The sequence below is a fragment of the Equus caballus genome, chromosome 29 (genome assembly GCF_041296265.1).
Source record: "Equus caballus isolate H_3958 breed thoroughbred chromosome 29, TB-T2T, whole genome shotgun sequence".
NCBI classification, from domain to species: Eukaryota; Metazoa; Chordata; class Mammalia; order Perissodactyla; family Equidae; genus Equus; species Equus caballus.
In genome coordinates this window covers 20,105,376-20,131,037 of record NC_091712.1, presented here as the reverse complement: position 1 = coordinate 20,131,037, position 25,662 = coordinate 20,105,376, and the positions used below count along the sequence as shown (strand labels likewise).

Below are 25,662 nucleotides of genomic sequence, written 5' to 3'. Positions count from 1 at the left end.
CAATGGCACTAACAACAACAAAGCTGATTTGGAAAACATCGCTTGACCCTATGACCAAAAATGACTTTTCTAATACTTTCTCCAGGTCTTGACTTTGGAGCCTGAATACAGAGAAGGTTGGTTCACAGAATCCAACCCAGCCAGTGCATGGAGAGTCTTCACCGGCTTTACACCCCTCCTGCGCAGAGTCCAGGAGAGAAAGGGAGACCATGCCTTTATACCCATTAACTTATTAACCTCACTGACAGGGAAATGTAGGCCAATGAATGGAAGGCTATTATTATCCACCAAATAAGTCACTCCTCTTGGCTCCAGGAATGAGCTGGTTCAAGGTGAGTAGTTGGCAGTGTTTTTATTAAATATTAGTGAGAAGACAGAAGTTCTTGTCTATGGGTAGAGAGAAATGTGATGGGAGAAAAAGGAAGTTTCTTTCACCATGGACTTCTTCGCATTCATCTAATATATGCTGAAGGTTGCACCAAAATAATTGACTTTTGGAAAGAGGATTCCTCTCACAATAGCTTTATCTTGAATATTTTTATTTTGGTGGTTAAAGAATGGACGCTGATTTATGGTTTTTATAGTGCACATTGAGATAACGGGGGAAACCTCAGTATGGAAGGAGGAAGAGTCTCTTTCTTTGCTACTATATCCATCTCATGTCATCTGAGATGTCTCATTCATCATATGAGATGAGTGTCCTGGATGATCTCTACAGAGTTGTGCATGGTAATTTGAAGTTCCTATCAGAAGCGACACCTGGAAACATAGCATAAAGGAAAAAAAGAATGAGAAAAAACAGAGACTAGACTACAATTTTGTCAACTTGGACTAATATTGCAGTTCTAGACAAATATTTGCCACCTTTGTAGTTTATGGGTTTTACCTATAACTTCTAAATGTTACTTATAACATTTATAAGTAATCCTGATGATTAATGAGATGGTAGCTGTTAGCGTCACAGGTCATCTGTCCAGGGTGTACTAAATCCATTACAAGGCACATAAGCCAGCCCTCCTGCACAAAACAGCAATATGCCTGGTTTTGCTTGGTTTTCCTAACTGGAGAACTTCATGAATGCAATTTCTAGGAAGTTCTCTCACAAGAAAAGTTTAATCTTCCCAATCCCTTGCTACAGGAGAAGATGTGGATTATAGGTAAAAGTGGATATGACTGGGGTGGGAAATTCTCTCTCTCTCTCTCTCTCTCTATATATATATCATATATATTGGTAAGGAAGATTGGCCTTGAGCTAACATCTGTTGCCAATCTTCCTCTTTTTGCTTGAGACAGATTGTCGCTGAGCTAACATCTGTGGCAGTCTTCCTCTGCTTTGCATGTGGGATGCTGCTATAGTCTGGCTTGATGAGTGGTGTGTAGGTCCATGCCTGGGATCCAAACCTGCGAACCCCAGGCCACTGAAGAGGAGCATGCAAACTTAACCACTATGCCACCAGGCCGGCCCCTCTCTCTTACTTTTGACAAGGAAGCAAATCATGAAAATGAGATTGAGATAAAGAAATATGTTTCTGCTAGTAGCAAATTACTGGGAAAAGGTAAAGAAGTGGATGTGACAAAAGTTTAAAACACAGTAACAATAAAGAACATTGAGATTTAGACAAAGTTTACAGCAAAACAGTAATAAAAAATACATTTGGCCCAGAATATATAAAGAACTCCTACAACTCAACAACAACAACAAAACAAGCGATACAAAATGGTCAAAGGATATGAATAGACATTTCTCCAAAGGAGATAAACGGCTAACAAGTACATGAAAAGATGTTCAACATCATTTGTCATTAGGGAAATAGAGATCAAAACCAAAATGAGGTACTACTCCATACCACTAGGAAGACTATAATGAAAATGATGGAAAATAAGTGTTGGCAAGGATGTGGAGAAATTGGAACCCTCATTCACCACCGGTAGGAATGCCAAATGATATAGCCACTACAGAAAACAGTCTGACTGTTCCTCAAAAGGTTGAACAGAGTTACCATATGACCCAGCAATTCCACTTGTAGGTATTTACCCAAGAAGTACATATGTTCACACAAAAACTTGTACAGGAATGTTCATAGCAGCATTATTCAGAATATTCAAAGTGTAGAAACAACCCAAATGTCTATCAACTGATGAATGGATAAGCAAAAAGTGGTATACCCATACAATGGAATATTACCTGGCAATAAAAAGAAATAAAGGACTGATACATGCTGCAATAAGGATAAACCTTGAAAACACAACACTAAGTGAAAAAAGCCAGTCACCAAAGACCACATATTGTATGATTCCATTTATATGAAAAGTCTGAAGTAATCAAATATATAAAGTAAAAGAACAAGTCCAATTAGAATATTAATAAATGACATAAAGAGACATACAGATGGCAAATAAACACATAAAAAGCTGTTTAATACCTTTAGTCACTAAGAAATGCAAATTGATACCACAATGGAGGAACTGGATCAATCATACTTTGATGGTGGGAATGTAAAATGGCACAGCCTCTCTGGAAAACATTTTGGCACTTTCTCAAAAACTAAAATCCAACTACCATGTGACTTAGCAGTTGTACTCTGGGGCATTTATCTAGAGGAACGAAGAATTTTGTTTATATAAAAAGTGTACACAAATGTTTACAGCAGCTTTATTAGCAATAGCCAAAAATGGGAGACAGCCCAGTTGTCCTTTAATGGATGAATTCAATGAATGAATTCAATAGACCAAAAAACTCTGGTTAATTCATACCATGGATTACAATTCAGCAATAAAAATTATGAATTATTGATACATGAAACAACCTGGATGGATCTCCATACAATTATTCTGAGTGCAAAAATCCAGTCCTAAAATGTTATATACTGTATGATTCTATTTATATGACATTTATGAAGTGACAACATTTTTGAAATGGAGAACAGATTAGTACTTGCTAGGAATTAAGGAGAGGCTAGGATTGGCAGGGGTGGAGGCAGAAGGGAAAGGAAAGAAGAGGGATCCTGTGAGGATGGAAATATTCTGTGCCTAAACTGTATCACAAGATATTAATATTGGCGGAAACAGGACACACTGTACACAGGATCTGTCTGTGTTATTTCTTACAACTGCATATGAATCTATATTATCTCTAAATTAGTAAGTATTATCTTCAGAGTCTTCATCTTTTTTACTATGGGCATCCTAGCACTATGAAGTGGGACCTCATTATGCTTTTGATTTGCATTTCCCTAATGACTAATGATGTTGAGCATCTTTTCCTGTGGGTATGGCTATTTGCCTATCTTCTTAGAAGAAATTCTATTCATATCCTTTGACCATTTTTGTATTAGTTGTCTTTCTGTTGATGAGTTTTAAGAGTTCTTTATATATTCTGGGAATAGGAGCCTTATCAGATATATGATTCCAAGTGCTTTCTCCCAATTTTGGGGTTGTATTTTTACTTTCTTGATATGTCCTTTGATGGACGAATGTTTTTAATTTTGATGAAGCCTAATTCATCAATTTTTTTAGTTGCTCGTGCTTACCCAAGAATTCATTGACAAATCCAAAGTCATGAAAATTTACCCCTCTGTTTTCTTCTAAGAATCTGAGAGTTTTAACTTATATTGATTTGTTTTTAGTTAATTTCTGTGTATGGTGAGAGGTAGGGAGCCAAATTCATTCTTTTGCATACCTAGTTGTCCAAGAACTGCTTGTTGAAGAAACTATTCTTTCTCTATTGAATGGACTTGGCACTCTTGTCAAAAATCAACTGGCAATAGATATATGGGTTTTTTCTGGGCTCTCAATTCTACTCCACTGGTCTAGCCATCTAACCTGATGCTAGTACCACACTGTCTTGATTACTATGGCTTTGTAATATGTTCTGAAATTGGGAAGTGTGAGTCCTCCAACTATGTTCTTTTTCAAGATTGTTTTGGCTTTTCAGGGACCCCTGCAATTCCATATGAATATGAGAAAGGACCATGGTTTTTAACTCACTCTGCCAATCGCTGTCTTTTAATTAGCATATTAAGACCATCTATATATAATGTAATTATCCATAGGTTATGCCTTAAACATTACACTTTATTTTTTGTTTTATGTTTGTTCTATCTTTCATTTCACTGATTTCTTTCCCTGTCTTCCTGTGGATGATTGAATATTTTAGAACTCCATTTTGATTTCTGTATAGTGTTTTTGAGTATATCTCTTTGTATAGTTTTGTCAGGGGTTGCTCTATGTATTACATTAAATATCCATAACTCATCATAACATATTGATGTCCTCATTTTCTACTCCAAGTGAAGTATAGAAACATTACCTCCCTTAACATCCTTTACTCTTTCCTATTTTAATATAATTGCCTTCAATATTTCCTCTAAATACATTTAGAACCACATCAGACATTTTTATAATTCTTGCTTCAATCATCAAACATAATTTAGAAAACACAGGAGGTATGGGAAAGCCTATTGTATTTACCCATATTTTGCTGACCATGTTCTTCCTTCTTTCCTGATGTTTCAAGATTCCTGTTATCATTTTCTTTCTGTTTGGAAAACTTCCTTAAGCTATTTTTTGAGAGTAGTTCTTCTGATGAAAAATTCTCTTAGAGTTTCTTTATCTGAGAATATCTTGGGTTCTCTATTATTGAATGATCTTTTCACTGGGTATAAGATTCTGGGTTGACAGATCTCTTATTTCGGTACTTGAAAAATGTACCACTTCCTTCTGACCTGCATGGTTTCTGATGAGAAATTCATTGTCATTCAAAATTGTTTTTCCCCTATAACTAAGATGTCATTTTTCTCTGACTTAAAGATAAGAAAAACATTTTTTCTAATCTTTGATTTTCAGAGGTTTCATTGTGATGTGTTTTGCCATTGGTTTCATTGGGTTTATCCTGTTTGGGATTCACTTAGCTTTTTGAGTCTGTAGGTTTATGTCTTTTGCCAAATTGGGACCAATCAGCCATTATCTTCTAGCACTTTTTCAGTCCTGCCCTCTTTCTCCTCTACTTCTTGGACTCTGATGACATGAAAGTTAGATCCTGTTATAATGCCACAGTTCCTTAAGGCTCTGTTCATTTTTCGTCAGTTTATCATCTCTCTGTTGTTCTGTTAGATAATTTCTAGCATCCTATCTTCCAGTTCACTGATTCCTTCCTCTGTTCCCTCTATTCTAAACTGAGCTTTTTATTTTGGTTATTGTATTTTTCAGTTCTAAAATTTCCCTTTGGCTCTTCTTTATATCTTCTATTCCTTTGCTGTAACTTTCTATTTCCTTGCTGGGGCATTCTATCATTTTCAGAACTGACATAGATATTAGAATTACTAGAGAAGAACATTAAAATAGTTATTATAATTGTATTCCATATGTTCAAAAAGTTAAGTAGAGACATGGAAGATAAAATAAAGACCCAAACTGACTATCAAAAAACAAAAACTACAATATCTGACATAAAACATAAATTAGAAGGGATTAACAGTAAATTTGACATTGCAGGAGAAATTAGTGAACATGAAGGCAGAGCTATAGAAACTGTCTAAAATTAAACACAGAGAGAAAAAAAGAATTAAAAAATGAAGACATCATCAGTCAGATGTGGGTGGGAACATTTCAGACAAACTCAAATCAGGTAATTGGAGCCAGCAAAGAATAGGATAAAGAGAAGGGATTTTTCTAAACTTAAGCAAAGCCATAAGTCCACAAATCCAACAAATTCAATAAACCTCAAGAATAAGAAACATGACAAGAACTACACCAAGGCACATCATAAACAAATTGCTCAAAATTAGTGAAAAAAATATTAAAGATATGACACAAAAAGCACAGGCAAATAAAAGAAAAATAGATAAATTGGACTTTTTTAAAATTAAAAACTTTATGTATTAAGGAAGACAATCAAGAGATTGAAGAGACAACACACAAAATGGTAGAAAATATTTTCAGATCATATAGCTCATGAAGGATTAATATCTGGAAACAAAGAACTCCTACAATTTAACAACAACAGAAACACCCAAACAACCCAATTCAAAAATAGACAAAAGACTTGAATAGACATTTCTTCAAAGAAGATAAGCAAATGGTCAATAAGTACACAAAAAGATGCTCAACATCACTAGTCATCAAGGAAATACAAATATAAACCACAATGGGATACCACTTTACACCCATTAGGGTAGCTATTATAAAACAAGAAAAAGAAAAACTGTTGGGAAGAATGTGAATAAATTAGAAGTCTTGTGTATTGCTGGTTGGATGATAAGATGGTCCAGCCACTATGGAAACAGTATGGCAGTTCCTCAAAAAATTTAACGCAGAATTGCCACATGATCCAGCAATTACACTTCTGGATATATATCTGAAAGAATTAAAAGCAGGAACTCAGATAGATGTACAACAATGTTCATTGCAGCATTTTTCACAATAGCCAAAAAGTGGAAATAACCCAAATATCTATCAACAGATGACTGATAAGTTAAATATGATATATACACACAATGGATTATTATTCAGCCTTTAAAAGGAATGAAGTTCTGATAGATGCTACAATATGGATGAACCTTGAAAACATTATGCTTAAGTGAAATAAGCCAGACGCAAAAAGATAAATACTGCATGATTCCACTTATATGAGATACCTAGAATAGGCAAATTCATACAGACAGAAGGTAGAATAGAGGTTACCAGGGACTGGGAAAAGGGGTGAAATAGAAATTACTGTTTAATGGATACAGAGTTTCTGTTTGGGGTGATGAAGAAGTTCTGGAAATGGATAATGGTGATGACTGTACAACATTGTGAATGTACTTCACGCCACTGACTCATATGCTTAAAAATGGATAAAATAGCAAATTTCATGCTGTGTATATTTTTCCAGAATAAAAAAAAGATTGACAAAGTTTAGGGAATTTTAAATAGAATACAAGATTTTTAGTTCAAAAAAGAACATTTTAAAACGTATTTATTTAAAAATGATTTTAATGAATTAAATATTATTTTTTAAATCCCCAAAACAATTAATGTTATTCACTGTATTAACAAACTAAGAAATAAAAAAACATATGATCATCTAGTAGATGCAGAAAAGCATTTGACAAAATTCAATGTCTATTTCTGATTAAAAAAAATTTCAGCAAACTGAGAATACAGGAGACTTTCCTAAACATGTTCAAGGGCATCTTTTAAAAAGCAACAGGTAACATCTTAAGTAATGGTGAAAAATTAAGACTTCCTCCTAAGATCAGGAACAAGACAGGGATGTCAGCTCTCACTATTTCTATTCAACTTTGTACTGGAGGTTATAGCCACTGCAATCACTTAGAGAAAAAGGAAAGGAGGGGGAAGGAAAGAAGGAAGAAAAAAAGGAAGGAAAAGAAAAAAGGCATTCTGATTGAAAAGGAATAAGTAAGACTGTCTTTTTTTTTTTTTTTTTAAAGATTTTATTTTTTTCTTTTTCTCCCCAAAGCCCTCCGGTACATAGTTGTGTATTCTTCGTTGTGGGTTCTTCTAGTTGTGGCATGTGGGACGCTGCCTCAGCGTGGTCTGATGAGCAGTGCCATGTCCGCGCCCAGGATTCGAACCAACGAAACACTGGGCCGCCTGCAGCGGAGCGCGCAAACTTAACCACTCGGCCACGGGGCCAGCCCCAAGTAAGACTGTCTTTATTCACAGATAGCATGATTGTCTATGTAGAAAACCCAGTGGAACCTATTAGCAAGCTACTGAAGCCAACAAGTGAGTTTTGCAAAGTTGCAAGATATGAGATTAACATACAAAAATCAACTGTCTTTCTATATGTTAGGAGCAATCAAAAATTGAAAATTTAAAAATAAAACTATTAACAATAACATTAAAAATGTGAAATGCTCAGGGATAAATCTAACAAAATATGTGAAAGACCTATAGATTAAAACTAAAAAATATTGCCGAAAAAATTAAAGAAGGCCTAAATAAATGAAGATATAGACCTTGTTCATGGGTTGCGAGAATCAACATTGTTAAAGCATCAGTTCTTCTCCCAAATTGATCTATAGATTCATACAATACCAATCAAAATTCAAGCACGCTTTTTGACAGAAATTGACAAGCTGATTCAAAATTCATACAGAAAAGCAGAGGACCTAGAACAAACAGAAACAAAGTAAAGAAGAACAAATGTGGCAGGCTAACACATTTCAAGAATTATTATAAAACTACAATAATCATAGCAGTGTAGTATTGGCATAAAGACAGAAAAATAGATCACTGAAAGAGAATAGAGAGTCCAAAGATCAATCTACATGTATATATAGGGACAACTGATTTTTGACAAAGGTGCAAAGGCTAACTGGAACAATTTGATATCCATATGCAAAATAGCTACCTTGGACTGATGCCTCACCCACATACAAAATTAATTCAAAATGGACCATAGATCTAAATGTAAAACCTAAAATCATAAAACTATTAGAAGAAAATCATTTTCGCTTTGTACCAGGAAAAGATTTCTAAATAGGACATCAACAGCACGTTTCACAAAAGAACAAATGGCTTAGTTGGGTTTCCTTAAAACATTTGCTCATCAGAAAACACTGCTAGGAGAATGAAATAGAGAACATCTTGTAAAGCATCTATCTGATAAAGGATTTGTCCCCAGGTACATACAATATTCTCAAAACTCAACAATAAAAAAACAATATTTTTTCCCCACTGAAAAAAATGGGGAAAGACTCAAAAAGTGTTCATCAGGCTAAATACAGATGGAAAGTGAGGCCATGAAAAGGTTTTCAACATCATTAGTCATTAAGGACATGCTAATAAAAACCATAATGAGATACCACTCACACATATTTGAATGTCTAAAGTTAAAAGACTGACCTTACCAAGGAATAGACTCTGAGTTTGGGAAAAGAATGACTCCTAAGTGATGGATTTTTGCATAATGGAAGACAGACTCCAGATCTAAACATGCTTTTGGAGTTTTTGAAACAGGTACCAGATGTACGCATTTTGAAAAGCAACTTTTAAGCTTGCTAAAGAGCTCTTCAGGAAATGGGTGCACTCATTTTGGGGTAGATCAATTTGGATATGGAATGCCCAGCAGTGTCTCAGCTTTGCACAAGAAAAGGGCCCTTGTTCCTGAAGGAAGGAAAAGCTGTGGACTGGTTTGGAGATCCTAGATTTGCAAGAGGTTTCCCTTAATTGCCTGCCTGCCTCAGCAGATGCTGCAGGCTGTGGTTTTCAGGTCTGTGAAGCCAAAGCTGGCATGGTCACCACGTGCAGGCAGCAGAATTAGGGCTCTGAGACCCTTGAAAGACACCCCTTTGTAGGGCTGGTGAGTTGTGAAGCAGCATGGATGCTAGGTCAACTTGAGGTCACAGATGCCCGGCCAGGCTGTTCTCTGACTACAGGACTGCTGACGGAAGCTGATTCTATATTCCTGATTACAGAAGCAAGCCTCCTTCCTGGATTTCCTGCCAAAGACACCAGCTAGGGGAGGGCCACATTGCAAAGAGTGAGGCCTTCCACCTGCTCAGGGCAAAGCCAATCAGATTGGAATTTTGAACCCCTCTTGGGGATAGCTCACTACTGTTGGCCTTTTGTGCTGGACTTTTGAACTATTTGCATTGTGACAATTGGTGCCTTTGCGGCAGCAGTTAATCAACAATGAATTGATCCTTGACTCTACTTCCCTCCCCCTTCTCCCAGTACACACACCTCACTAAGGCAGTTTGACTTTTAAATGAGCTGTTCCCAGAGAGAGTTGATCTTCTCTCTTGACTTTTTATTAAGTCACAATCCAGATAAAAGGGGTGGGAGATGGTATAAATCTATTTTGGAAATGTAAGATTTCCTCCTGCCCACTTCCCTGGGAATGATATTTGTTTCCCCTAACAGTAACCCCAAATTAGCTCGGTTGAAAGGGAGCTTAGAGGATTTGGATTTATCTCCACTTAAATTGTTTGTTAATGTTCTTCAATGAAAAGACTTTTGCTTTTCTTGGACTCTGCCCTTCTGGAAAAGGTCTGGGTGAGAGTAGAGGATGACCAGAAAAAATGTGATGTTACAGTTACTGATATGGGACACACAGATTCTGTAACAAGGGAGAGAAAGTGAAAACCATGGTCCCTGAATGCCCTTGGACTCCCAGAGGAGGGGAGGCATTAATGACCTTGGCCTTTCAGAAACTGCTCAGGGAGCCCTCTTCCCAAAAGGAGACACTCTGTGCTGCCTACAATACTCCTTTAAAAAACAATTTTCTAGGAGTGACGTCAGCATCATGGCAGAGTGAGCTTTCCCGGGACTCTCTCCACTCCAACATACAACAAAAAGGAGCAACAATATTCCAACAGAAAATATCCTAATAGCACAGGAATCCTCGGAGAGTCACAGTAGCCAAATGACAGAGGGCGGAGAGGCTGGAGCCCCCCTTGGAGGAGCTGGAATGGGGTAAGAGACAACTTCACTCCCTTCCCTAAAGACTGTCGTCACTGCCCTGGGAGGCTCCATGAGGGAAGGAGTGGGGGACGAGTCTTGTGTCCTCAGGATCACCCAGGACTCCCGAGTGCCCTTGCAGCATAGAGGGAAGCCCTCTAATAGGGCGAAAGCTTTCACATGGGGTGACCTCATCAAGCCAAGACCCCAGGAGACCAGATAGCAAAAGCTGATTGGGAAACTCAGGTCTATGTGCAAAAGAAAACGCCCCTCCCCCCCAACCCGCTCTGTGCCACGCTCTCTCAGCTGAAGGCAGAGGGCTCAGAATATGTGGCTCTCAACCCCCATCTAGTGGCAATAGGTTGTAACTGCAACCAAATAATATCACAATGGGGAAAACCCATAGTTCCAGCATCTGGCAATTCACCAAATCTCCAGACCAGAGAAAAAACAATAAATACCCAGAATTATGTCCTGAGGACTCAGAAATAAGTAAACTAAATGCCAATGAATTCAGAATAGCTATCGTCAAAAAACTCAATGAGGTAAAAGAAAATATAGAGAAACAATTCAATGAGTTCAGGAGCTACTTCACAAAAGAGATTGAAACTATAAAGAAGAATCAATCAGAAATACTAGAGATGAAAGACACAATGGAAGACATAAAACAAAATACAGATTCCTTGAATGCTTCTGTGGACACCATAGAGGAGTGAATCACCATAATCAAAGATAGACATGTTGAATTGCTCCAGACAGAGGAGGAGAGAGAACTATGACTAAAAAGAAATGAAGAAAATCTCCGAGAAATATCCAACTCAATGAGAAAATGCAACATAAGAATTACAGGTATCCAAGAAAGTGAAGAGAAGGAGAATGGAGCAGAAAGCATGCTCAAAGAAATAATAGCAGAAAACTTCCCAAATCTAGGGAATGAGAGAGAAATGTGTATGGAGGAAGCTTTCAGATCTCCTAGATTTCTCAATGTAAAAAGACCTACTGCAAGGCATATAGTAGTAAAACTGGCAAAAATGAATGACAAAGAAAGAATACTCAGGGCAGCAAGGCAGAAGAAAATAACCTACAAAGGAACCCCTATCAGACTTTCAGCAGATTTCTCTGCAGAAACCTTACAAGCTAGGAGAGAATGGAATGACATATTCAAAACTTTAAAAGATAAAAATCTTCAGCCAAGAATACTCTATCCAGCAAAAATATCCTTCAGATATAAGAGAAATTAAATATTTCCCAGACAAACAAAAGCTAAGGGACTCCGTAGCCATGAGACACCCCCTACAAGAAATCCTCAAGAAGGCCCTCATACCTGAAAAAAGAAAAAAAGGGAGAAAGGGGTCACAAAACACAGAGTAAGGAGACAGATAGATAGAATCAGAATAGGATAGCAAATATTCAACTATAGTATTAGGATAAAGGGAAGGAAACCACCAAAAACATAGACAATCTTGTCACTTTAACCACAAACAAACAACACAAGTTGGAATAAGATGAGAATAATAACTTAGGAGGGGAGGAGGAAAGGGACTGAATCAGTTTAGACTAAGCAAATAAGAGGCCATCAGAAAATGGGCTATGTTATGCACAAGATTCTGAACACAAACTTCAGGGTAGCCACTAAACTAAAAAGCAGAACAGAGACACAAAAAATAAAGAAGGAAAAAACTAAGAAACACAGCATAAGAAACTACAGACGTCAATGGGTAGACCAAAACACACAGAAAGAGAAACAAAGGAAATGCAGGAAAACCAGAAAATGAGTGACAGAATGACAGCATTAAGCCCTCATACATCAATAATCACCCTCAATGTAAATGGATTGAACTCTCCAATAAAAAGACATAAGTGGCAAGATGGATTAAAGAACAAGATCCAACAATTTGTTGTCTCCAGGAAACGTCTCAGCTCCAATGACAAATACAGGCTCAGAGTGAAGGGGTGGAAGATGATACTCCAAGCTAAGGGCAAACAAAAGAAAGCAGGTGTCGCAATACTTATATCAGACAAAGCAGACTTCAAGATAAGGCAGGTAAAGAGAGACAAAGATGGGCAGTATATAATAATCAAAGGGACACTACATGAAGAAGAAATAATGCTTATAAGTATCTATGCACCCAACACAGGAGCACCAAAGTTCATAAAGCAACTATTAACAAACCTAAAAGAAGATATTACAAATAACACAATAATAGTAGGGGTCCTCAACACCCCACTCACATCATTGGACAGATCATCCAGACAGAAAATCAACAAGGAAACTGGAATTAAATGAAAAGCTAAAACAGTTGGACTTAATAGACATATATAGAACACTCCATCCAAAAATAGCAGAATACACATTCTTCTCAAGCGTACATGGAACATTCTCAAGGATAGACCATATGTTGGGAAAGAGGCAAGCCTCTATAAAGTTAAAAAAATTCAAATAACAAGCATCTTCTCCAATCATAATGCTATAAAGCTAGAAATTAATTACAAGAGAAAAGCTGAGAAAGGGACAAAGATGTGGAGACTAAACAATATGCTATTGAACGAGCAATGGATCATTGAAGAAATTAAAGAAGACATCAAAAAGTATCTGGAGACCAATGAAAATGATAACATGCCATATCAACTCATATGAGATACAGCAAAAGCAGTATTAAGGGGGAATTCATCGCAATACAGGCACACCTTAACAAACAAGAAGAATCCCAAATAAGCAATCTCAAATTACACCTAACTGAATTAAAGAAAGAAGAACAAATAAAGCCCAAAGTCAGCAGAAGGCGAGAAATAATAAAAATCAGAGCAGAAATAAATGCTATTGAAACAAAAAAGGCAGTAGGAAGGATCAATGAAACAAAGAGCTGGTTCTTTGAGAAGATAAATAAAATTGACAAACCCCTAGCCAGACTTACAGAGAAAAAAAGAGAGAAAGCTCAAATAAACAAAATCAGAAATGAAAGAGGAGAAATAACAACAGACTCCACAGAAATACAACAGATTGGAAGAGAATATTAGGAAAACTATATGCCAACAAAACGGATAACCTAGAGGAAATGGATAAATTCTTAGACTCTTACAACCTCCCAAAGCTAAGTCAAGAAGAAGTAGACAATATGACCAGACCAATCACAAGGAAAGAGATTGAAACAGTAATCAAAAGCATCCCACAGAATAAAACCCCAGGACCAGATGTCTTTCCTGGGGAATTCTACCAAACTTTCAGAGAGGATTTAATACCTATGCTTTTCAAGCTATTCCAAAAAATTAGGGAGGATGAATCACTTCCTAACACATTCTACGAGGCCAACATCACTCTGATACGGAAGCCTGACAAGGACAGCACGAAAAAGGAGAACTACAGGCCAATATCGCTGATGAGCATAGATGCAAAAATTCTCAACAAAGTTTTGGCAACCTAAATTCAGCAATACATCAAAAGGATCATACATCATGATCAAGTGGGATTCATACCAGGGACAGGGATGGTTCAACATCTGCAAATCAATCAATGTGATATACCACATCAACAAATTGAGCAATAAAAACCACATGATCATCTCAATAGATGCAGAGAAAGCATTTGACAAGATCCAACAGCCATTTATGATAAAAACTCTGAACAAAATGGGGATAGAAGGAAATTACCTCAACATAATAAGGGCCATATATGACAAACCCACAGCCAACATCATACTCAATGGTCAAAAACTGAGTGCCATCCCCCTGAAAACAGAAATGAGAAAAGGATGCCCTCTATCACCACTCTCATTCAACATAGTGCTGGAGGTTTTGGCCAAAGCAATTAGGCAAGAGAAAGGAATAAAAGGAATCCAAATAGGGAGGGAAGAAGCAAAACTCTCACTATTTGCAGATGACATAATCTTATATATAGAAAACCCCAAAGAATCCATTGGAAAACTTCTAGAAATAATCAACAACTACAGCAAAAGTTGCAGGGTATAAAATCAACTTACATAAATCAGTAGCATTTCTATACTCTAATAACAAACTAACAGAAAAAGAACTCAAGAACACAATACCATTCACAATCACAACAAAAAGAATAAAATACCTTGGGGTGAATTTAACTAAGGAAGTGAAAGACCTATACAATGAAAACTACAAGACTTTCCTGAAAGAAATTGATGACAAAATAAAGAGATGGAAAGACATTCCATGCACACGGATTGGAAAAATAAATATAGTTAAAATGTCCATACTACCTAAAGCAATCTACAGATTCAACACAATCCCAATCAGAATCCCAATGACATTCTTTACAGAAATAGAACAAAGAATCCTAAAATTCATATGGGGCAACAAAAGACCCCGAATTGCTAACGCAATCCTGAGAAAAAAGAACAAAGCTGGAGGCATCACAATCCCTGACTTCAAAACATACTACAAAGCTACAGTAATCAAAACAGCATGGTACTGGTACAAAAACAGGTGCACAGATCAATGGAACAGAATTGAAAGCCCAAAAATAAAACCACACATCTACAGACAGCTAATTTTTGCCAAAGGAGCTGAGGGCATACAATGGAGAAAAGAAAGTCTTTTCAACAAATGGTGCTGGGAAAACTGGACAGCCACACGTAAAAGAATGAAAATTGACCATTCTTTTTCATCATTCAAAAAAATAAACTCAAAATGGATCAAAGATCTAAAGGTAAGACCTGAAACCGTAAGCCTTTTTAGAAGAAAATATAGGCAGTACACTCTTTGACATCAGTATTAAAAGGATCTTTTCAGACACCACGTCTTCTTAGACAAGAGAAACAATAGAAAGAATAAACAAATGGGACTTCATCAGACTAAAGAGCTTCTTCAAGGCAAGGGAAAACAGGATTGAAACAAAAAAACAACCAACTAATTGGGAAAAATATTTGCAAGTCATATATCTGACAAAGGGTTAATCTCCATAATATATAAAGAACTCACACAACTCAACAACAAAAAATCAAACAATCCGATCAAAAAATGGGCAGGAGACATGAACAGACATTTCTCCAAAGAAGATATACGGATGGCCAATAGGCACATGCAAAGATGCTCATCATCACTGATCATTAGGGAAATGTGAATCAAAACTACACTAAGATATCACCTTACACCCATTAGAATGGCAAAAATAACCAAAATTAAAAGTAACAAATGTTGGAATGGATGTGGAGAAAAAGGAACCCCCATACACTGCTGGTGGGAATGCAAACTGGTGCAGCCACTATGGAAAACAGTATGGAGATTTCTCAAAAAATTAAAAATAGAAATACCATATGACCCAGCCATCCCACTACTGGGTATCTATCCAAAGAACTTGAAATCAGCAATTCCAAAAGTCCTATGCACCCCCATGGTCATCACAGCATTATTCACAATAGCCAAGACGTGGAACCAACCTAAGTGCCCATCAACTGATGATTGGATAAAGAAGATATGGTACATATATACAATGGAATACTACTCAGCCGTAAAAAAGAATAAAATAGTCCCATTCACAACAACATGGACGGACCTTGAGGGTATTATGTTAAGTGAAATAAGCCATATAGAGAATACAATCTCTGTATGACTCCACTCATGTGTGGAAGTTAAACACGTAGACAAAGAGAACAGATTGGTGGCTACCAGGGGAAAGTGGGGGGAGGGGGTGGGCACAAAGGGTGAAGTGGTGCACCTACAACACAACTGACAAACAATAATGTACAACTGAAACTTCACAAGGTTGTAAACTATCATAAACTCAATAAAATTTTTTTTTTTAAATCTTCAGCCTTTGAAGGCACAGACTCCTGAAACAAGGATGGGATCAAATGACCAAGAGTAGGAGCTGTCTATTTCCCTGCTCCTGGAAATAAGCTAAATGGAGTCTCAGTCGTCCACTCCCAACATAGGCATGTCACCAACTACCCAACTGAAGCGCCATGACTGATTCAACAGCCAGTCCTACCCCTGCCCAACCCTACATGAACATGCAAAGGACAACAGTGAACTGGGAAAAGAAGTGGAGAGGAGGAGACACCTGCCTTGGGCCATAGACTTATGTAGCACAGCAATCTCCAGTCCCCTAGGACTTGAGGGGATCAAAGCCACCTTCTGGAAGTTGGGGTGGAGGCAGATGATGCCACATTCCTATTTGCTATAAAAAGAATCTTTGCAGTGACTCAAATTATTTTAATATCTTTCAATAGAAACCCTGGCATTTGACAGTTTTTCCAATTAAACAAACAGACAAAACAGCAACCTGTTCAATACTCCCTTGAACCCCCTATTTTAACATGCCTTTCTAGACAACTCCCAACATCCTGTGTCTGTTATTATGTGATTTATCTTTATCTAACTTGTCATAAACCCCAATATTCTGATCTCTTTTATTTGATCTCTGAACTCTTGACTAAATCCCTTATTTCTATACCAACCCAATGCTGTTCCTCTTGAAATTTGGCCTCCTCTGCTGATTCCATTCTTATTCTCTTCCACTGCATTCACTAGAACCACTCCCTGACTTTCTATTATTAAAATACTCACCTAGAGGATGATAAAGAAGGAAGAGTCCTGGACTTACAAACCTGAATTTAAATTTCATTTCTGTCACTTACTATGTCCAAATAAGTTACTATAATTTCCTTGGATTTCAAATTCTCCATGTAAACAACTGCTTAGCCAGGACATTAAACATGGGCTGAAGTACCAGAGGGTGTTTCGATTAAGGAATCTCCAAGATCCCTTAAAATCCTGAAATTCTATGTGCTTTTATTTTTGTTTATAGAAAACCGGAGAATATTTAGCTAGCAGAAGTGTAAAAAATAATAGAATGAAAGAAACACTAAGAAAAGCAGAGAAGGTAAAAAATCAAGAGAAGATTATGGAAAAGTCATGGAAGAAGAAAAAAGATTCTCAGAATAAAGAAAAAACTTCACAGAACTAGGCAAGGGTACTGACTTCAAGGGAAAACCAGACTGGGAAGCAGAAAGGAGAGAAGTCAACTAGAAACATCTTCTAAATAGATGCTGAATTTAATGAACATAATATGGTCTATACATAGATATTCTTCACTTACAGAAAAATAATTCATCTCAAGAAGAGTAGATCTCATTATACCTAAGACTTGCCTGATTAGGTCTTGCTTATGTAAAACTGCTGGTTCTGTGGCCATAGCTTACCTCTCATGGTGAAAACAAGGTACTAGTTACTACTGCCAAGTGTCAAATATATTAGGACAAATACTTGGACAAACCGAGTTTGCTAGGGAAAGTCTAAATCAGAGTTAATGTTAACACGTAACTAAATCTGACTTTCTGAGTTGATCTGATTGGGATCTATCTCTTGATCCCAGTGCTGCACAGGTACCTGCCAAGCTACGCTGAGGGACAAGAGGATGGACTCTAGAGCCAGGCAGGCTAACGGGTCAGTCACTTGCTAACTATGGAATCACGGGCTGATTATTCAACCTCCCTGAACCACAGGTGCCTAATTAATAAAAAAATAGACTTTGCAAGGGTACTTTGCAAAGCTATTGTGAAAACTCTACGGGACATCAAATGTTAAGCACATAATGTAATGTCTAGACCAGAGTAGAAAACTCAACAAATGTTAGTTTCTTGTCTCTGCATTCCCTACTTAACATATAATTTTTAAAAATCCATAAAATCCCACCTGATTGAAGAGTATTCTTCAGACCTCTCATCCACTATCCAAGAAAAAAGTAAGATGCATTTTAAATCAACAATATTTGAGCAATATTTAAATCAACAATACTTTAAATCAACCAACAAAGAAAAGCCTCCTTTGTCTCCCAGTCTCGTACATGGCTTCCTTCCATCCATCCTCTACACGAGGGGCCACATCCAGTCTGCCATCTGGTTTTGTAAATCGTGTTATTGGGGCGCAGGCATGCCTATGTGCTTACGTATTGTCTGTGACTGCTTTCATACTACAGCGGCAGAGTTAAGTAGATATGAGAGAGACTGCATGGCCTAAAATACTTACTATCTGGCCCTTTCCAGAAAAAGCCTGCTGATTCCTGCTTCATCCCATAAGCAGAGTGCCCTAATATCAAATCTAATCTCGTTACTCTTCTGCTCAAAATTCTCCAACGAACCCCTGCCGCAAATCTGGCTGGCTCCCCACCGAACAGCCATTCCTTATTCTTCATTCTTGCTGGATTACTTTTTGCACCAGCAAAATTGGACTGCTCATTAATCCTGCAAAGGTCACTCATCTCTCTTAGCCTTTGTACTGCTGTTCCTTCTGCCAAATCTGTAATCTGGCTAGGTTCCTCCTGCCAAACGTCACCCTGCTGCCTCTTCCTGGCAATTAAATCCTACTCGCTTTTTAGAAACTCTAATTCCTCAGCATGGACTTAAAGTGTCTCACACATATTAATCACCAACAAAAAAATAATAACTAATGACAACTACAAGCTCCTAGTGGGCTCTGGCACATAGTAGGCACTGAATAAAGTAGGGTAAATAATAAAAGTTATAATGATAATAACAAGCTCCTAGAGGGCAGGGACTGTGTTTTTAAAATATTTGTATTCTGCAACATCAGAATGCTTAGTACCTAAAAGACACTTGATAGCTATTTGTTAACTGGACAAATGAGTAAATGAATAAAAATAATTTCTTTAAGGGGCTGGCCCCGTGGCCGAGTGGTTAAGTTCGCGTGCTCTGCTTCTGCGGCCCAGGGTTTCGCTGGTTCGAATCCTGGGCGCGGACATGGCACCACTCGTCAGGTCATGCTGAGGCTGTGTCCTGCATGCCACAACTAGAAGGACCCACAACTAAAAATACACAACTATGTAGCAGGGACTTTGGGAGAAAAAGGAAAAATAAAATCTTTAAAATAATAATAATAATTTCTTTAAGAATTCTGTTTTAAGAAGAAAACAGAAATTAAGCAGGGACAATTCTATTCTAGGATGAGCACCTGGAAGACCAAACTGTATTGCATCTTTTCCATCTTTGTGTCCCGTAACTTGCAAAACCAAGTTCTACGGAAGGTCTCAGATAACGGCCTACTAAGTTCCAGGTGTTCTCATACAGTTCAGAGTGTACCAGGCACTCGGTGCCACATCCAGGGAGCACACAGCATTTCTGTTATTGTGAAGCATTTTTGTACTTTTACAATAATTTGTTGAGTCCAGAGTTGGGCTATTTTAATATTTATTATGATACTCTTTTTACTAATGGTAACAGAGCATCCTGTTCTAACAAAATTACAGTGTCATGACAATTATCCAACACACAGAAGAAAACATCTTGTTTTAATAAAGTCAACACATCTCCTTCTGTTTTGACTTAAGAAGAATGAAGGTAATAACAGAGAGGCCTTGTTGGTATAACACTATGTGAAATAACCTCTGCTTCTCAACAAGGCACTGCTTTTCTGACTTCTGTCCTATGAGCAGGTATCTTTAAAAGAAATTCTCTTATTGGTATTGCTGCACACTGGCTAAGTTTCGTGGTTCTTATTGTTTGCCATTTATTGATAGTACCAAGAAGGTATGGTTGAGTTCCTGGTTTTAAAGATAGCTATTTTTCTAGTGAGATAAATCATTATATAATAACTAATAATCATTTACTAAATGTAAGCCATTGTTGTGACAATCAAACAAAAGATCCATTTTATAACAAGTCAAATTTGTTATAATGTGATTATAGAGAAAACATACAATTTGCTAACTTAAAAATTTTTTTCTTATTTATACAAAAATATCATATAAGACTTTAGGGGCCATGATTAAATAAATGAATTTATTTTCAGATAATATTGTCTCAGATTTTAAATTACCTATAATTAACTTCTTAAATAATGCTGAATACCAGACTATTAAAAAAGAAATTAAGAAAAGATACCCACACAATATACACATTGTTTTTTCTCATTATCAAAACTTCCTTACTCTTCCTTTCTTTATCTATGGTAGAACCAACAAAAGTAATTCACTATCAGAAGCCTTACCTGGATTGCTGTTTGGAGAAAAATTTTTAGTCTCTTTTCTTCTTTATATTCAGAAATTAGTTGGCGATTGCTATGTATAAAAAAGTGATAAATAATATTACTAATTTAATACTGATATGAAAAACATTTACCAAATATATTAAATTCTTAGAGTATTTCGGACAATATCAGAACTTTAATTATCCCATATACTTGGAATTTGTAAGTTGTACAAATTTTTATTAAGCATGTAATTAAAGAAGAAAAAAGTAAGGAGAAGCAGTCATGAATTGAGGGCAGTACAGCTCAGTAAATTAACTAGAGTTTGCTGGACATAATGGAAAGTGTCTTAAACTCAGAAGAAGTTCTAGCTCCATAACCAAGAGCTATTTGTTCCTGACAAGTTGCTTCTCTTTGGCTCAAAGTCTTCTCTATAAAACAGGGCTCTTACTGCCTTATTTCACAAGGTTGTCAAGAGGATTTAACAAGAAAATACCTAAAAAAAAAAAAAAAGCTCATAGAAATACTGAAAAAATGGAATGATTTCTTCTTGAACTTTATTGCTGGAACTAAGTTGGAAATCCGAATGAAACCCAATGTGTGTTTTTTCATAGGTTCTAACATTCAAATGTTGCAGTTTTCAGAACACGTTATTAATTTTGGTTATTAGCTCTTCTTACTTCGTGGTTTGTAATTCAGGACATCTCAGCTATTATATAATTTGTAACTAAACTTATTTATAAATACATGACCTCATAAAATCAGATAACATAATTGTCCTATGCTTCTACAGTTCATCACACCAAGGGCAGAAAACTCATGGAAGTCAAGACCTGGCTTGGACTACAACTACTCCCTCTCTCTCTACTCAAACTCTGAAGCGGCAGATCTTTGTTAGAATGATGCTTAATCTCCATGTTCATCTCCAGGTCACTTGGAAGACATGACCCTACTTTTTACATGAATACTGATGAGTCATGGATGGGGCTTAGCTCTCCCAATGCCAACTAACCTACTTTAGATTCTGAGATTTCTGTTGACTGGCTTCCTTGTGAGGCAGAACCTGAGAATATTTCAAACTTGAGGTAGATATAAGTCACTTGGGAGGTTTTCATTATTATGGAAAACAGATCACTTGAGGGGCCAACCTTAATTATGGGATCTCAGGCAAGTTGGCACACGCTACTCTGGGAAGGGTGATAGGGGACCTTCCATGACCTAAGAAAAGGTGCTCCTCAGGAGATAAAGCAGCCTTGGGGTTCAGATCTGGTAACAAAGGAGAAAGGAAAGTTTGATCTCTTCCTACAGCATTATTTGAACTTCTCTGACAGCTTAGAATAGGCCCGACTAACAAATGCTAGCAGAAAAGTCAAACAGGAGCCTCCAAGAGTAACTCATCCTGAAAGTCTGGGCTAAGATGTGGGCTGCACATAGGGTTTTTGAATTGGAAGGGAAGGGAGCGTGTGGTTAAGGTGAGGAGGCTCAGCTGCCAGAATAGGGTGTGGGGGTTTGGTACAGTGGCTGAGCATACAAGCATATGCACTTTAACTTTAAAAGAAGTTGTAACTTTGACGTCTCAGTGTGGGTCACCATGAAGACTGAGAGATCTCCATCAGCAAGGGCATTCTGGGAGCGAAGGTCAATTGGAGCAAAGGTCCGGACTGCAGGACCAGTTTCAACAGCAACCCTGAAGGAATAGAATCAATCGAAACAGGATGATTAGAGTGTCCTTTTTCCCCTCCATTTGTCTTGTGAAAGAGGACTTTTGTCTCCCTTGGACTTAGGGAAACACTCAGCTTCCTGGAAAATTCAAGCAGGAGAGTAGAAGAGATAGCCCCCAGGAAAAAGTACAGGATTTTCTGAAAAATTGAACATTTCAAGACCCAAATAACAATTTAGAAAAATCACAGATGTGACATGATTGTACTCCATTCATAGGGGTTATACTTGGAATGAAATGAATGAACATTAGGATCCCTAAGGATTAAGGTCTTCAAAGTCCTAAGATATAGAATCCCACTGCTACTTCTAACTAGTCTAGCCTTTTCCTTGGTTTCTGGCTGATGACACGGACTAACTCACCGCCATGCCAAAACTGCCGGAAGCAAACTATGAAACTGCACCTGCTACATAAGAAGTAACAGCTAAATTATTTTAACCTCACTATTTTAAACCGTCATTGACCAAAACGTTGTTATGCAGCACACTTGTATAATTGTAAGCGAATCCTCTTCTTATTAATTTAGTCTTTCTGACTTGAGTGATTGTTACCGCTCTAGAACAATACTAAGGCTTAAAAAAGGAGAGAGAATGAACTACTGTATCTGTTCATCTTAACCACTGCATGTATATTTTCTCCTTTCTTTACTAAAACTTCCACCATTTGCTGTTTGTTTTCACTTACAGCAAGCAAAAGTGGTGTGAGGTCAGCCTGTAAAACAGCAGAAACAATTTATAATTTACAAAATTACGTATTTCTAAACTGAATTTGAAAACTGAAAAAAGGTCCTCTGGACTTAAACGTCTATCGAAGAAAGTAAATACAACGCAGCCCCTGCCCCTCCCCCGCTGTGCTCCCCTGCGGCTCCTTCTCTTTAAGATGCCCTCCTCCGCCTCTTCCCCAGACTGACTGCAAAGTCATTCTCCCAAACCCACTGCCAACATTTGCCGGTTCCAAGAGTCTTCGCTTCCATCACAGCGTTTATCACGCACACCGTAGTTATTTCATTGCTCGCCATCTAAACCAGGAGCTTCCTGAGCGCGGGGGCTATTCTTTCTCTATCTACAAACTCTAAAACAGCAGTAAATGCTTTAAGGATTTTTGGTCAATCAATAACCTAAATGATGGTCTCTGGAGTAGTGTTTCCTAAATTATATTCACAGAATATGTACTTCCCAGAAGTACTGTGCCCCAACAGAAAGATTCTATGATCATCTATGTTGGAGAAATATTACAAAACTGCATTATATGTCTAGTACTAAAGAAATCTCTCTAAATTTGCTTAATCCCCATGTGACAATACTTTTTTGTGGCAAAGACTAACATTTGAGAAACTAGTCTCAGGGATACAGCTCTGAGAGCTTTCCGGTAAAGGTGAAGGATTTCTCCAGGTCGTACATACAGACTTGCTTGATTCTCTCCTATCGATGGTATCAGGATCCCAGATGCCAACAGCAGGCATTCCCGCTCCACATGCGTCCCTAAGGAAATGAGCGCTGAACTAAAAGAGACGGGCTTATGACCTTTGACTGCTTATACTAAACGGTCCATGGGTTTTCTCTTATTATAAGATGAGAGGTATTTACCTTACCTGTTAGAAAGTTTAATATGAAATTTTATTCTCAATTAGAATGATAATCCTGAGGCCCTATTGCACATCTACTTTTTAAATCTGCTTTTATTCTGTTTTCCATTTTAATTGCTACTTAAAATTATTTTATAATTTAGGCAAAATATAAATCAGAAATAAAAATATAATGGTTCATCAATAAAAAGTCTAATACTAATCTATAGGGATTATTTTTAGCATAATGAAAGCTACTGAATCACCTGCATTTTTCAGGAACAATGCTGAGAAGAAAGACATAATATTGTGTGTAATACGCATAACCTATCCAACTATAACCAGGATTGACCTCATATGGCTTACAGACATTCCAATGGGAATACCGTTATTTATAGCACATAGGAAGAAAAAGTTAAAAACAACATAAATTCTAACTTGGAAAATTCAAGCTCATTCTTAAGAGGTTAATATAAAATATGAAATATATTATAAATTAATTATAGACAGTCTTGAAAATCTTGAAATCTTTATTAAAATATACTATAGAGCAATATAGAAATATACTATAAAATATACCATAAAAAATCAGGGGAGAGCCTCGCCTGTAAATGTTTTTAAACTTTCTCAGCTGGTTGTGATTCACCAGCACAAATCTAGGGAGAACTCCCGAAGAAGAGAATCACCAGTCTCATCTCTCACCTAGTCGCCAATTCCCTTTATCTTTTGAGGATTTGGCAGAAAAAAGAAAAGTGTTAAGAGAGAAGAATCGCTTACCCAAACTGTGTTTAACCTTCCTGAGTAGGGCTGGAACAGGGACTAGTAAACTCAAAATGCAACTTGATTTCACTATTTACAAACTCCTTACTTCCCAGCAAGACATTCTAGATTTGAGAGCAGAGTTTAGGCTCTTATCTCAGTGGCTGTTTCTGCCAGAATCGGGTAAGAGGTCAGTCAATTATCTGCTCCTCCCTCATGTTTCCCACTTCCTCACCCGCATCCACTGCCAACCTGGTTTCCTCGGAGTCCTCCTAAAACTGATCTCAAGGCAAGGTTCCAGCTCACCCCTCTCTTTCCCAAACTAAGAGTTATTATCCCTGAAAATTGAAGAGCACTTTGCCTAAACACGTGAACTGAAGAAAACAAACAAAAGCAAAAACCCTCTTGTTGTTGTTTCCTCCCTTTGCCAGATCTCCGAATTGGCCTGCAGGTTTCTGATGGCTCTCCCTTTCCCCTCTTCCCCTCTCAGGCCTTGGCCAATGAGAGATAACTCACGTGGACAGATTTTCGGGGCCCTTTTCCGGGGTCCAACAGGCAAATCTAGCAAGCAAACTGCACGGGCTGTCAGTCAGCACAATGAAATCCGCGCTGTCCTGCGGAGCAGCCGCGCAGGCCGTGCTCAGCCTGCGTCAAACGACCTTGCGACCCCACATCTCCTGACAGAAGACAGCAGCCCGGCAGATCCACAGCAGGAAAAGATAAAGGGGTAGCTGCGTTTCTTAGAGATTGAGAGAATAATTAACGACCCCGGTCCTGGCCTCCCTCCACAGGGAGATAACATCAGCAGCTCTGAACTTGTTTGATGTATAATCAAGGAATTCCTGTTTATGTACCTTCAATGTATAATCTAGAGAAAAGCCCAGATGTACTCTATCACTTTTTTTTTTAACACACATGAAATCTAGTGGTTCAACCTTCTGTTGAACTGTTTTCCTGGGGTTTGAACTCCTCATGCTGATTATTAAATAAACTCCTTCACTAATAGCACCTAGACTCGTTATTTCAGTTGACAAATGCATTATAGGGAAAGAAGACGAAAATAATAAAACAACAAAAAAAGAATATTTTAAAAAGTAATTTTTACTTTGCTTTTCCAGAAACTTTAAGCCAAAGGAAATGCAGGATTCAAATGAATAGGGATGGCTTATTTTATTCAATATTTAGATTTATGGATTGTATAAAAATCAGATATTTTCAACAATTAATATTAATATTCAATACTATTGGAAATTTTCAA

At 37.4% G+C, this 25,662-nt stretch overlaps 1 long non-coding RNA gene across 1 annotated transcript; it reads right to left on the bottom strand.

Moving 5' to 3' along the window:
• Window positions 1–545: 545 nt before the first annotated feature.
• On the bottom strand, window positions 546–25,216 carry LOC111771215 (uncharacterized). Its single transcript, XR_002804913.2, has 3 exons — window positions 24,921–25,216; window positions 20,383–20,452; window positions 546–759 (listed from the first exon to the last, which is right to left on the bottom strand). It is a non-coding gene; the product is annotated as an uncharacterized lncRNA (long non-coding RNA).
• Window positions 25,217–25,662: the final 446 nt, after the last annotated feature.